Genomic DNA, 14,001 nt, shown 5'->3' on the forward strand with positions numbered 1-14,001 from the left:
CAACATCTCCCACTTGTCTGCATTCAGTTCCATCTTCCCTTTTTCAATCCATTTTTCCAGCTGGTCCAGGTCACTCTGCAAGCTTTGAAAACCTTCCTTGTTATTCACTACACCCACAATCTTCATGTCATCCACAAATTTGCTGCTCCCAGCTTACCACATTATCATCCAAATCATATGAGAAGCAATATCGGACACAGCACTGATCCCTGCCATACACCACTAATCACAGGCCTCCGTCAGAGAAACAGCTATCTTCTACAATTCCTGTAAACAATACTTTGATATATAATCAATACATTGTACTCAATACATTGTACTCAATGTGCCAAAAGCTCTCTTTACGACACTATCCCCCTATGATGCCATTTTTCACGAACTATGGACGTATTCATAGAACGTAGAATAGTACAGCACAGTACAGGCCTTTCAGCCCACAATGTTGTTCCAACCCTTAAACACTACCTCCGATATAACCTCCCACCTTAAACTCCTCCATAAACCTGTCTAGCAGTCTCTTTATTTTCACTAGTGTATCTGCCTCCACCACTGACTCAGGCAGTGCATTCCACGTACCAACCACTCTCAGGGTAAAAAAACCTTCCTCTAATATCCTCCTTGATCTTCCCACCCCTTACCTTAAAGCCATGTCGTCTTGTATTGAGCAGTGGTGCCCTGGGGAAGAGGCGCTGGCTGTCCACCCTATCTATTTCTCTTAATACCTTGTATACCTCTATCATGTCTCCTCTCATCCTGCTTCTCTCCAAAGAGTAAAGCCCTAGCTCCCTTAATCTCTGATCATAATCCATACTCTCTAAACCAGGCAGCATCCTGGTAAATCTCCTCTGTACCCTTCCCAATGCTTCCTCATCCTTCCTATAGTGAGGCGACCAGAACTGGACACAGTACTCTAAGTGTGGCCTAATTAGAATTTTATAGAGCTGCATCATTACCCTGTAACTCTTAAACTCCATCCCTCGACTTATGAAAGTTAACACCCCATAAGCTTTCTTAACTACCATATCTACCTGTGAGGCAACTTTCAAGGATCTATGGACACTATCCACAACACCACCAACTTTTGTGTCCTGGTCATTACCTGGTCTTTTGTATTTCCTTTTCACCTATGACTGCGTTCCTGTACATGGTTCTAACTCCATAATCAAGTTTGCAGACGACAACACGGTGGTTGGCCTGATCAGAGGGGATGACGAGACCGCCTACAGGGACGAGGTCCAGCACCTGGCTGCGTGGTGTGCCGACAACAATCTGGCCTTTAACACCCAGAAGACCAAGGAGATGATTGTGGACTTCAGGCATGCTAGGAGCAACACACGTGTCCCCATCTACATCAACGGAGCTGTGGTAGAGTGTGACTGGTCAGATGCTAACCGTATTTAATTGGCTTTGTATCTGTAGTCGGCACAATGACAATAAAGTTGAAACTAATCTGATCTATACTGTATATGATCTTCGGTAGATGCAACTTGGAGTACTGTGCTCAATTCTGGTCATCTCACTACAGGAAGGATGTGGAAACTATCGAACGGGTTCAGGGGAGATTTACAAGGATGTTGCCTGGATGCCTTCTGGAATAGGTTGAGTGAACTTGGCCTTTCTCTTTGGAGAGATAGAGCATGGAAGGTGACCTGATAGAGGTGTATAAGATGCTGAGAGACAATGATTCTGCGGATAGTTAAAGGTTTTTTTCCCCAGGGCTGAAATAGCTAACACAAGGGGACATAGTTTTAAGGTGCTTGGAATCAGGTACAGGGCAGATGTCAGAGATACGTTTTTCACACAGAGAGCAGTAGCTGTGTGGAATGCACTGTCACCGATGGTGGTGTAGGTGGATACAATAGAGTCTTTTAAGAGACTCTTAATTAGGTACATGGAGCTTAGAAAAATAAAGGGCTATACAGTAGGGTAATTCTAGGCAGTTTCCAGAGTAGATTACCTGGTCAGAACAATATTGTGGGCTGAAGGGTCTGTAATGTGCTGTAGATTTCTGTGTTCTATGTTCCTCAGTGCCATACCATTTTTTTGTGTAAGTCCTAACCTGCGTTGTCCTCCCAAAGTACAACGCCTCAGACTCTCACAAAGACGATGTCAATTCCAATTTACTACCTCATCCTGAATGCCAAGCAAGTGAAATTTCTTGGCCAGCATCCCATCTGGGTCTTGGTCAAAAGCCTCAAAGTCCATGTGGACAACATTTATTCCCTTTCCTTCATCAACATTTCTGGCAGCATCCTTGAAAAACTCTCTAAGGTTGGTTAGTCATGATCTGTCATGCACAGATCCATGTTGACTATTCCTAATCAGCTCTATTTGTCCAAATACTCCTCATTCTGATCCCTTTGAATAACTTCAAATAACTCACCTACTCCTGACATCAGGTGCACCAGCCTATAATTCCCATCTTTTACGTAGAGCCTCTCTTAACCAATGGAACAATATTAACTATTGTCCAACTCTCCAGCACCCCACCCGTGGCTAACGATGTTTTCAAGACCTCTGCTAGGTCTCCTGCAATTTCTGCACGAGACACTCACAAGGTCTGAGGGAATATCTTGTCAGGCTCTGGGGATTTATCCACCCTCATTTGCCTCTGGACAGTAAGCACTTCCTCATCTGTAACCTGTATACATCCCAAGACCTCACCGCTGTGTTAACTCACTTCTATAGACTCTGCGTCCAACTGAGTAAGAACAGGTGCAAAACATCCACTTAGGATCTCCCCATATCTTCCAGCTCCATGTACAAATGACCACGCTGATCTTCAGGAGGACTACTATTATCCATTGCTATCCTTTTTCTCACAATATCAGTCAAGGCCTTTGGGATTCTCCTTCACCTTGTTTGCTAGAGCAACCTCACACCTTCTTTTACCCCTTCTGATTTCTCTCTCAAGTGTTCCCTTACATTTCTTATACTCAAGTACCTTGTTTGTTTCTTCCTGCCTATATTTGCTATACACCTCCTTCTTAACCAAAAGCCAAGGTTCCCTAAGCCTGTTATCTTTGTCTTTTATTCCAACAGCAGCATACAAAATCTATATATATATCTATATATGTATATAGATATTCATTGTTGATCATAACAATATATAGAAGCAAAGATGTCGTCTGCAAAGTACACCAGGAGATAGAAAATGCATGCCCAAGGGCAATGTTATCATTGGAGTCTGGAATGGTTCAGGAAGAATGGAAAATTACAAAAATACAACTGCAGATGCTGTGGATCAAAGAATATGTACACAACGCTGGAGGAACTCAGCAGGTCAGGCAGCATCCATGAGAAAAGAATAGCCAAAGTTCCGGGCCGAGACTGAGGGTCTCGGCCTGAAACATTGCCTACTCTTTTCTCATGGATGCTGCCTGACCTGCTGAGTTCTTCCAGCGTTGTGTATGTATGGAAAATTACAAATGCCACTCCAATATTCAAGGAAGGAGTGAGGCAGAGGAAAGGAAATTATAGGCCAGTTAGTCTGACCTCAGTTGTGTTGCCTTTATGGCATTTGTTTACTTTATTATATTTTCGCTTTAGTAATTCGTTTGTTATCGTTTTCTAGTTAAAATTAAGATTGTTTAAAGTAAATTCGTTGTCTGTGATATATCGTGGCATGCGATGACGTCACACCCGGTTTCGCCGCGTCTTGTGGGAAAATACCGGTTTGGAGAAACGGGAAGGAGGGGGCTCACATGTGCAGGATCAGCGCGAGAAAAGTTTTCTTTCTACGCACTAGAAACATCAGCGAAGCAACGCCGTAAGTTCATGAGATAATCGATATGTTGAATTAAAAATGTTAACGCTGATTCTGTTAAAAGTAATGACGGTTGATAAGATTTATGTTTTTGTTATTTAAAGAGTTGTGGATAGTTTGTGTTGAAGTGTATTTAAAGCAGTCGATGGCATAGATAGATTCCGACTGTATGTTGCACTTTAATGTAATATAGTTGTTGTAGTTTTACTTTTGCAAGTATTTATGATGTAAATGTGATATCAAGAAGGAAACAAATACTGTATATATTTTGTATTGTTTTATCAACAGTTTTCACCATACGTTAATGTGGAAGAGTGAACAGTAAACGGTTAATCTTACTGCGATCCTGTCTTCATTGACTACGGTTTACCTCGGTGTTTAGTTCAGAGTTCTTTTACACCTGTGCGAGAACACTACATCAGTGGTTGGGAAGATGTTGGAGTCGATTTTTAAGGATGAGGTCTCAGAGTACTTGGAAGCACATGTTAAAATAGGTTATAGTCAGTACGGTTTCCTCAAAGGAAAACCATGCTTGAAGAAAAACAAGCAGGAAATGCAAAGGAGAATTGGTTGATGTTTTCTACTTGATTTTCAGATGGCCTTTGACAAGGTGCCACACGAGGCTCTTTAACAAGTTACGAACCCACAGAATTACAGGAAAGATTCTGGAAAACCTACAGCACAATAAAGGCCCTTTGGCCCACAGTGGATAAAGCAGAATTGGCAGGAGGCAAAGAGTTGGAATAAAGAAAGTCTGTTCTGGTTGGCTGCCAGTGACTTGTGGTGTTCCACAGGGGTCTGTGTTGGGACCAATTCTTTTACGTTATAGGTCAATACTGAATTGAAGGACGTGAATACCTATGCAATCAATTATTTTCTGTTTTGTATTTCTAATTAATTAGATCACTTTGCAGAGATCTGCTTCCCTTTCGACATGAAAGAATCTTTTTCTATTCATCAGTGTCAAAAAAGCCAAATTAAATCCACTGTGATTCAATGATGTAAAACAATAAAACATGAAAACTTCCGGGGGAGGGGAGGGGGGCGAATATTTTTTATGGACACTGTATGTGAACGATTTTGTATTTGTCACTTACCCACTGCCTCTTTTAACAATGAGCAATGGCACAGCTTAACATACCCCTTTCTCTCTAGTGTCAGATAACATTCAGAACTGTGTACACGAGGAAATCTGCAGATGCTGGAAATTCAAACAACACACACAAAATGCTGGTGGAACACAGCAGGCCAGGCAGCATCTATAGGGAGAAGCGCTGTCGACGTTTCGGGCTGAGACCCTTCATCAGGACTCAGAATTGTATATTGATTTGCACCTCCCCACCCCATCATTCATCATTGATGAACCTCTACGAAGCTGAGTGATAGCCTTCTCCATACCTCTGTGTCCACGAGCACTTTCCACAGCAGCGATTCAATGTAAGAATTGGTTCCTCCTACTCTAATCGGGATCTTTTCTCTGTTCCTGATATCTTCAAAGTGTAAAGTTAATGTAAAGTTACACTAATTCAAGTTTCACACACAAAGTGCCGGTAGAACACAACAGGTCAGACAGCACCCATAAGAAAAAACACAGTCGACGTTTCGGGCCGAGACCCTTTGTCAAAATTCAAGTTTGATGACTAGAATTGACACAAATATCAGCATCTATATGTCTAACTCAGATGGATGGGACCAGATCTGTCAAACCCAGGAAGCATAGCACACCAGGAGCTGCAGCCTCAGGATTGTCATGTTTAAAGTTACCAGCACTGCAGAAGAAACAAGCAGGTTAGACAAGTCACATCCTGGTTACAAACCACAGACCAGAGAACACTATGACAAAAATGTTTTCACATTCCTTTCACAATCTCCCAAAGAGTTTTCCACACAATGAAACATGACAGTCAAATGACAAATAGCAAACAGCTTAAATATAAATCTTAACAAATTTTAATGGAATACAAATATGTTGCCATACAAGAACAAATTTCACGACGTATGCCAGTGATATTAAACCTGATCCTGATTATAATAATGACCAGGTAATCTGCTTTTGTATTTAAGTTGTAATAACTGGAGAATCAGTTTTTGACCAAAGCACTGGAAAAACATTTCCCTCTTCGTATGGTTGCCATGAAAACCTGTAGGTTCACATGAATAAGATAACCAGGGTACTGCCTTCAAACAACAGCACTTTGAACTGTCTGCCTCTTCGCAATTGCTGCACTGGCGATTCAGTCTGGAAGGTTTATACTGAGGTGTCTGGAGCAGATTTGAATCCACAACCCTACATATGAAACCTAGATCACTCTCAACCAACCACAGGGGATTCCTGATCTGCAACAGTTGCTTCCCTTCAGAGGGATGTTAAGCTGAGGACTGATTTGCCACTTCTTTGAGTTTAGTTTGTTAACTAATATTTTCAAAAAAGAACACTCCTTGAATGGACATTGGCTTTCTGAGAACATCCAGTTTTAACTCATTAATACCACTTTTGACCCCATTGTCTCCAGTTTATTACACTGTTTGACATCAGAAAGGGATGAGCAAAGGATTTCCTGAACTAAATATTCAGATAATGAAACTCAATGCATTTTCTTCCTGTTAAAAACGTATTCTCAATTGTCCTGTTCATGTTTCTTTCTAGTAAACATTGAGGAAAAATGAACAAAGTACACCCCCATCTCCCTGGCAACTGAGGATGACTCTGATTGTTTAGAGATATCTTTTGTAAATGGTCCCAATGGGTCTTTCTTACCCATGTATCTGCACCATCACCCAAATTACCTCCACCCACACCACAAACAACCTCACCTCAGCTTATCGCTATTGAGGTTCCAATCTACATCTAACCCTACCTCCAGGTGATGGTCTCCCACCCTCCATAAATGAGTCTTTAACCAAAACCCTGTTACCTGTGTAATGCACTGTCAGGTTTCACTGCTCATGTAATGGCCTCTCTGTAATATTTCACCGCTAAGGTAATGGTTTCTCTGTAGCAGCAATGTTTGGATTATGACCAGAGATAATGGGGCTTTGGAATGTATGCTAGCCAACGAGACATGTTGTTCTTTCTTGTGGGTCTGGGAGCAGGGATTACATGGTATTTTGTCAGGAGAGATGAAGAAAGAACACGCAAATGGAAAGAGTTGAAAGAGTTGGTGATTGCCGGCCGGAGTGGACTCGGAAGAAGGGACGCTCGGAGGAGATCAATGGGGGACGAATGGATGGAACTGTCAGCTCCAACGTGCACATTGACTGTTTCATGAGAATGGGCCCTTTTTCTTTTTATTTTCTTTACTAACCAAGTAGTCAGATTAAGATTTATAAAGTTCAATTGTTCAATTGCGTTTACCTGTCTGATTTTTTGTGGTTTGGATTTGGAACTGGGCAACACATTACGCAGCATCCCCACAAGCGAGATTGCTCAGTTTGGCTGGGCCAGAAACTCTGTTACCCTAGACAAACACGTACTGGGCGAACAATCTTAAATATACCTGTGAAACCCCATCTACAGAAATGTGGCTCGTTGGTCCTTGCTGACAGCCACTGGACGCTGCAGTGAGAAACCCACCTTTCTCAGGCCTTGTACGTCAGGGTGTATACAACTTTGGTGTCACCAAATCTGCGAGGCTGGGATGACTCACCAACCCAAACCCCGGCTTGTGTGAATGCTGTGTGAAATACTGCCCCCGGCAATCGTCTGTGGGCAAGAAATAACAGATCGTACACTACATACAATTATGAAGAAGTATATTTAAGATTGTTAACTTAAGGAAACAGTTATTAAAGGAAAGAAAGAAAAAATACAAAAGAGGTCCCATTATTGTTAAACAGTCAAATGTGCACTTAAGTTGGAGCTCATCTTGAACTTGTCTGTCACTCACACGCTGGACCCTCAGTGTGCGTGAAAGCACACACCACCTTCCAAATGTCACTCGAAATCCTTCTCGATAAAACGGGTTTCCCACGGGAGTACTGGTCATTCCTCCTTGGAGCCACTCATCTGCACAAAGCACCTTGTGCAACAGGGATCCTCAGCCATCTTCCCTCCTGTCTTCTCCCAGCTCCCATCAACAAAGACCTCTCCACCCAGAACCCTCTAGAACCTTCTCCCTGTTCCACCATCCTGACTGGTTGACACCACATTCCTAAGTTAAACAACAAAGTTCCTTATCTCAGCTCAAACCCAAACAGGCTGAAAGCAGAACAGGCTGCTCTTACAGAACTGCTAAATGAAATACCTACAGCACAGCAATAAAAATCTTATCCTGGGCATTACACCTGTAACTTCACACCTGTGTTCACAGATCAATAATGACAGACACAAGATGCTGGAGGAACAAAGCAGATCAGGCAGCATCCATGGACAATCAGTCAACATTTCTGACCAAAAACCTTCTTCAGGACTGGAAAGGAAGGGGGAAGATGCCCATTCCTCTTTTCTCCTTCCTATCACCTACTCCTGATGCTCCTCCTCCTTCCCTTTCTCTTATGGTCCACTCTCCTCTCCGATCAGATTCCTTCCTCTTTAGCCGTTGACTTTTCCCATACACCTTGCTTCACCTATCACCTTCTAGCTATCCAATGTCCACACTACCCACCAGTTTATTCTGGCACCTTCCAGTCCTGAAGAAGGGTCAATGTCAACTCTTTGTTCTTTCCAATGATACTGCCTGTGTCATAAGGGGGGGGGGGGGCGGCGTTGGGAGCGGACCCAAATGCAAGACAGACACTGAAGTACCAGGACCAGGACTAGGTGTGAGAAAGAAGCAAGGAAAGTAGCGAAGAAAGGACACTGGACATGACACCGGCCCCGGATAAGACAAGGACTCTGGGACTGGGCTAGGACCTGACTAGGATAGGGAACCAGGACATGGAACTGGGGACTAGGAGCCTGGGCTTGGACTCCGAGCCAGAGACTGGATAAGGACCCAGAATGTGGGTCTTGACTCGGGCTCGAAGTCCAGAACCAGGCGAGGACATGACGAGGTTACAGGATGAGGACGAGAGACTCCTGGACAGGACAAGGGAACCCCAGCACAGGACGAGGGAATCCCAGCACCGGGCTGGGCGAGGCACATGGACATGACGAGAACCCAGAGCCTTGGTCAAGGGAGAGACAACATGACTGGACATGAGACTCCTGGACAAGGGAACCTCAGCACAGGACGAGGGAATCCCAGCACTGGGCTGGGCAAGGTAATCCTGTGCTGGGCCAGGCACATGGACATGACGAGGTCACAGAGCCTACGGAGAGACAGGGACATGGAACACCGAGCTGGGACCCCTCCTGGTGAACAGGACGTAGGGCCAGGACTCATAACACAGAACACAGAGCCAGCACCCCTCCTTGAATTCAGGACATAGGGCCGGGACTCATTACACAGAACACCAAACATGACATGAGTACCCAACTCTAGGTAGCAGAAAAATTGCCAGACCTACCGAGCGAAGGCTTGGACATGGAGAAGCAGTTCCCAACACTAGGTAGTGGCAAGATGGCCAGACCTACCGAGCGAAGGCATGGACGTGGAGAAGCAGTTCCCAAGGTGGGGTAGTGGCAAGATGGCCAGACCTACCGAGTGAAGGCATGGACGTGGAGAAGCAGTTCCCAACACTAGGTAGTGGCAAGATGGCCAGACCTACCGAGCGAAGGCATGGACATGGAGAAGCAGTTCCCAAGGTGGGGTAGTGGCAAGATGGCCAGACCTACCGAGTGAAGGCATGGACGTGGAGAAGCAGTTCCCAACACTAGGTAGTGGCAAGATGGCCAGACCTACCGAGCGAAGGCGTGGACATGGAGAAGCAGTTCCCAACGCTTGGTAGTGGCAAGATGGCCAGACCTACCGAGCGAAGGCATGGACGTGGAGAAGCAGTTCCCAACGCTAGGTAGTGGCAAGATGGCCAGACCTACCGAGCGAAGGCATGGACATGGAGAAGCAGTTCCCAACGCTAGGTAGTGGCAAGATGGCCAGACCTACCGAGCAAAGGCATGGATGTGGAGAAGCAGTTCCCAACGCTAGGTAGTGGCAAGATGGCCAGACCTACCGAGCGAAGGCATGGACGTGGAGAAGCAGTTCCCAATGCTAGGTAGTGGCAAGATGGCCAGACCTACCGAGCGAAGGCGTGGACATGGACAGACAGTTCCAAACAGGGCGAGGCTCCAGACACAGGCAAGGCAAGACAGGGCTCCAGGCAGAGGCATGAAGGGAAGGGATACAGACAGGAACAATCCAGCAGCCAGAGGCTGAATCTTGAAGTTCTTTATGAAGCCAGCCCAAATGAGAATCAGCTGCCTCAACAGAAGTTGGGGAAACTTGGAAAATCTGGAATAAGGAGCGTTGATTGGACCGTGAACCGGAATGCGGATTTCACGGACTGGACCATGACAGCCTGGCCTGCTGAGTTCCTCCAGTACTTTGTGTGTGTAGCTTTGAATTGTCAACAACTGCAGAATTTCTTGTGGTTATCATCTATAATGACTCCTGGTCCATTAATACTATTTTAAAACCCTCACCCTTGTTTTCATATTCCTCCATTGTACCTGTCGGAAACTTCATCTCCAATTCTCTGTAACTGGACTCCAGAATATCCCGAATAATTTCAAAGGACAAATAGCTGCGTCATCAGCATCTGTGCCCCCAAGAGCCACAGCGTTCTGGGGAATTGCTCTCAAAATGTCAGCTTCCAAACATCTTTCAAAAATTTACAAACTTCTGATAACACAGAGCAGTATCTCATATCAAAATCTGATTGATTTTAGAAACTATAAGGACATTTGCTTCCTGTCAAAAAGCACGGCCGAACAGCCAAGGAATCAATCACACTGTAAATTCACCGATGACACGACGCTGCTTGGGGCTCAGAAACAACAATGAGACTGCTTAGAGAGCTCGAGGCCTGGTGACAGGCTGACAGTCACTTCCTCAATGTTAACAACACAAGGGAGATGGTTATCAACTTCAGGAGAACCCACATCACTCACATCCCTCTTTGCATCAGTTTCAAATTCCTGGGCGTGCACATCTCACAAACCCTTTCATGGACATATCGGCCACGTTGAAAAAGCTCAGCAATGCCTTTCCTTTCTGAGGAGGCTGAAAAGAGCTGGACTATGCACATCATATGCCCAGCCTTCTATAGATGTGCAATTGAGAGCATCCTAATATGTTGCATCACTGCGCGGTAGGGAAACTGCACGGAGTTTAAACAGCCCAACACATCACGGACACTAACCTACCCACCATCAGGGATATATAACGTGTGAGAAAAAGGTCATCCCGCCCAACCTGTTATGGTCTGTTTGTCCCATTCCTGTCAGGGAAGAGGCTACAAGTATCCGTGCCAGGACCACCGATCTCAGGAAGATACTTCCCCTAAACCGTCACGCTAATCAATACCTCCACCCCACCACCACTCCATCCATATCAGTCACTCCTCTCCAGACCCTCAGCGCCCTTCCCCCTCTGGCACAACCACATTACCCTTACACTCCACACCTCATATCTACACCGACAGTCACTGTCCGACTGTGTTCACCATCCTGCTACCACCCAGAAGAGCTCCGCTTGCCAAGAGTCACTCACGTCACCTTCGGTACAGATATTGCTGAAGCTCCTGTCACTTCATGTACACTCAGTCTGTTATGTATTTCAGGCCTCACTCAGTTATTGCTGCAGTGTTTTGTACGACTGCTCTTACATTTATATTTCTTGTGTTTTTCATGCTACGTTAGATCTGGAGTAACAAATCATTTTGCTCTCCCTTACACTTGGCTGCTGAAGAGGAGTCTTGAACTTCGACTGTCACCTTGTTTATGATGATGTCCTAAACCTGTAATACACACATTAACCATATCGACAGATGTAAAGTACCCATTAAGTTTACCTGTCATCTCTTTATCCCCCATTACTATCTCACCAGTAGCATTTTCCAGAGGTCCAATATCAACTCCCACTTCCCTTTTACTCTTTATGTAACTGAAAAAACTTTCTGTATCCTACTTTATATTATTAGTTAGTCTGCCCTCATATTTAATCTTTTTCTCTTCTTTTTAGCTTTTTAGTTGCCTTTTGTTGGATTTTAAAGTTTTCCCAATCATCGAACTTCATCTCACTTTTGCTACCTTAGTATATGCCCCTTCTTAGGCTTTTACACAGTTCTTAACTTCCTTTACAGCCATGGCTGCCTACCCTTGCCATTTGAGAACTTCTTCCTCTAGGACATATCTACCTTGTGCCTTGTGAACTATCCCCAAAAACTTCAGTCATCTATGCTCTGCTATCATCCCCACCAATCAATCTGGGCAAGCTCCTCCCTCATGCCTCTGTATCTCTCTTTATTTCATTGTGATACTGATAAATGTGACTTAAGCTTCTCTCTCTCAAATTGCAGTATGAATTCAGTCATATTATGATCACTGCCTCCTAAGGGTTATTTTACAATAAGCTCCCAAATAAGATTTCAGTTATTACGCAACACCCAATCTAAGATGGCCTTTCTCCGAGTACGCTCAAGCACAATCTGCTTTAAAGAGTCATCTTGTAGGCATTCAACAAATTCCCTCTCTTGCGATCCAACACCAACCTGAATTTCCCAATCCCCTTGCATATTGAAGTCCCCATTAAGATTGTGACATTATCCTTATAACATGCCTTTTCCAGCAACCTCTTGTAATCTAAACCCCACATCTTGGCTACTATTTAGAGGCCTGTATATGATTCCCATTATGGTTCTTTTACCCTTACAGTTTTTTAACACACCCACAAAGATTCAACATTCTCTGACCTTACGTCACCTCTTTCTAAAGATGTAATTCCATCTCTTACCAAGAGAAGCACACCACCCAAGATTATTCCAAGAATGAACTATGTACACTTGAAACTATCGTTTTACAAAGTCTCCAGTTATTTCTGCCAGTGAGTAGGAGGAGTGAGAAACAAGGGACACAGCAGTCAAATTCAGTGTGGTTAAACAGCTTTTTACAAACAATGGAGGGTGTCAGCTTCAATCAATTGGAAATTTACACTCACCCTCTTCCTCCAGCTTCATCTCTTCCACCCCCTGTAAGTATCTGAAAAACAACCGAAGCTGAGCAATGGCTGGGGCAGACAGCTGTCATTGATACTTTACACCATTCTTGAGGAGGAAACACAAGCTCTCGCAATAGGTTCAAATGTTTCTCTGTTGAATCTGAAACATTGAGTTTCATAGGTGTTCAAAAATGACAGCTTTCCTGTTGGAACATGCATGTTTCTTGCTTAATAGGTTATGAATCTGAAACATTGAATTCCGTAGGTGTTCAAAAAAGACAGCCTTTCCTAAGTTAGAACATGCCTTCTCCCTCTACCTGTGGCCCCTGCCTTCTCCCTCCATCTCAGCCCCCTGCCTTCTCGCTCTGTCTGAGGCCCCACCTTGCCTTCTCCGTCTTAGACACTACCCCTGAATTCTCCCTGTCCTTGAACCCCACTGCATTCTCGCTCCGTCTGACACCACCCCCTCATGTATTCTTCCTACACCTGTATCCAACCCTGCAGTTTGCTGAGTTCAGGGGCCAGATGCACTTTCTATCTGATCCCTGAATTATGTTCAGCCGCTGTGTCTCATGAGTGAATCTATTGACTTGCATTAACTTTTCTCAACTTTAATTAAAAATATTACACCCCTCACTACAAGCGTTGTCTTACTGACTAAATATTCTGTATTGAGAGCCCCAATACTTCCTTGCCTTGGCTCCTCTTGCTGACCTTCATTTCACCTCTTACTAAATCCTGGCTCATGGTGTAGTGGTATCTGCACCGGGATTTTCGAGCGAGAGAGAGGTCCCGGGTTTGAATCCGGCCAGCTCCTTGAACGAGTTCCACCTGTGCTGGGTTGAGCGTTGAGCTCGCAACTCGACCTCGTTAAACAAAGAAGTGCTAAAGAGCAGGCAAGGTCGCTGCCAATGCACTCGAAGGAACTTTTTCTCTTTTTAATACCCTGGCATCCAACATCAATAGCCTCCTCCCTGGATTAAACTAGATTACGCAATGGGACTAGATCGAAGGCCCTCAGCAATGGTGCTGTGTTGCAGCAATATCCCACGGCTAGTTTACAACGTACAAAGTTTAAGGGAAGACAGAGCTAAAATGTGAATCCCTTCAAGGCAGTGTGTCATGGCTAAACTAGGAATTGTTCAGAGAATTCCCAGTGGTAAGTTCATCCAAAGCCCAGCCAAGAAGCTCCCTCCGCAT

At 44.5% G+C, this 14,001-nt stretch overlaps 1 protein-coding gene across 1 annotated transcript in view; it reads right to left on the reverse strand.

The window, feature by feature from the left end:
- The window catches only part of LOC140719760 (mucosal pentraxin-like), a 60,963-nt gene extending 48,046 nt beyond the window's left edge, over positions 1–12,917 (reverse strand). Inside the window, exon 1 of the mRNA XM_073034606.1 lies at positions 12,802–12,917. The gene's annotated coding sequence lies outside the window, so the exon portion shown is untranslated. The remainder of the gene's footprint in view (positions 1–12,801) is intronic.
- Positions 12,918–14,001: the final 1,084 nt, after the last annotated feature.

This window comes from Hemitrygon akajei, chromosome 32 (assembly GCF_048418815.1).
Source record: "Hemitrygon akajei chromosome 32, sHemAka1.3, whole genome shotgun sequence".
In the NCBI taxonomy this organism is placed as follows: Eukaryota; Metazoa; Chordata; class Chondrichthyes; order Myliobatiformes; family Dasyatidae; genus Hemitrygon; species Hemitrygon akajei.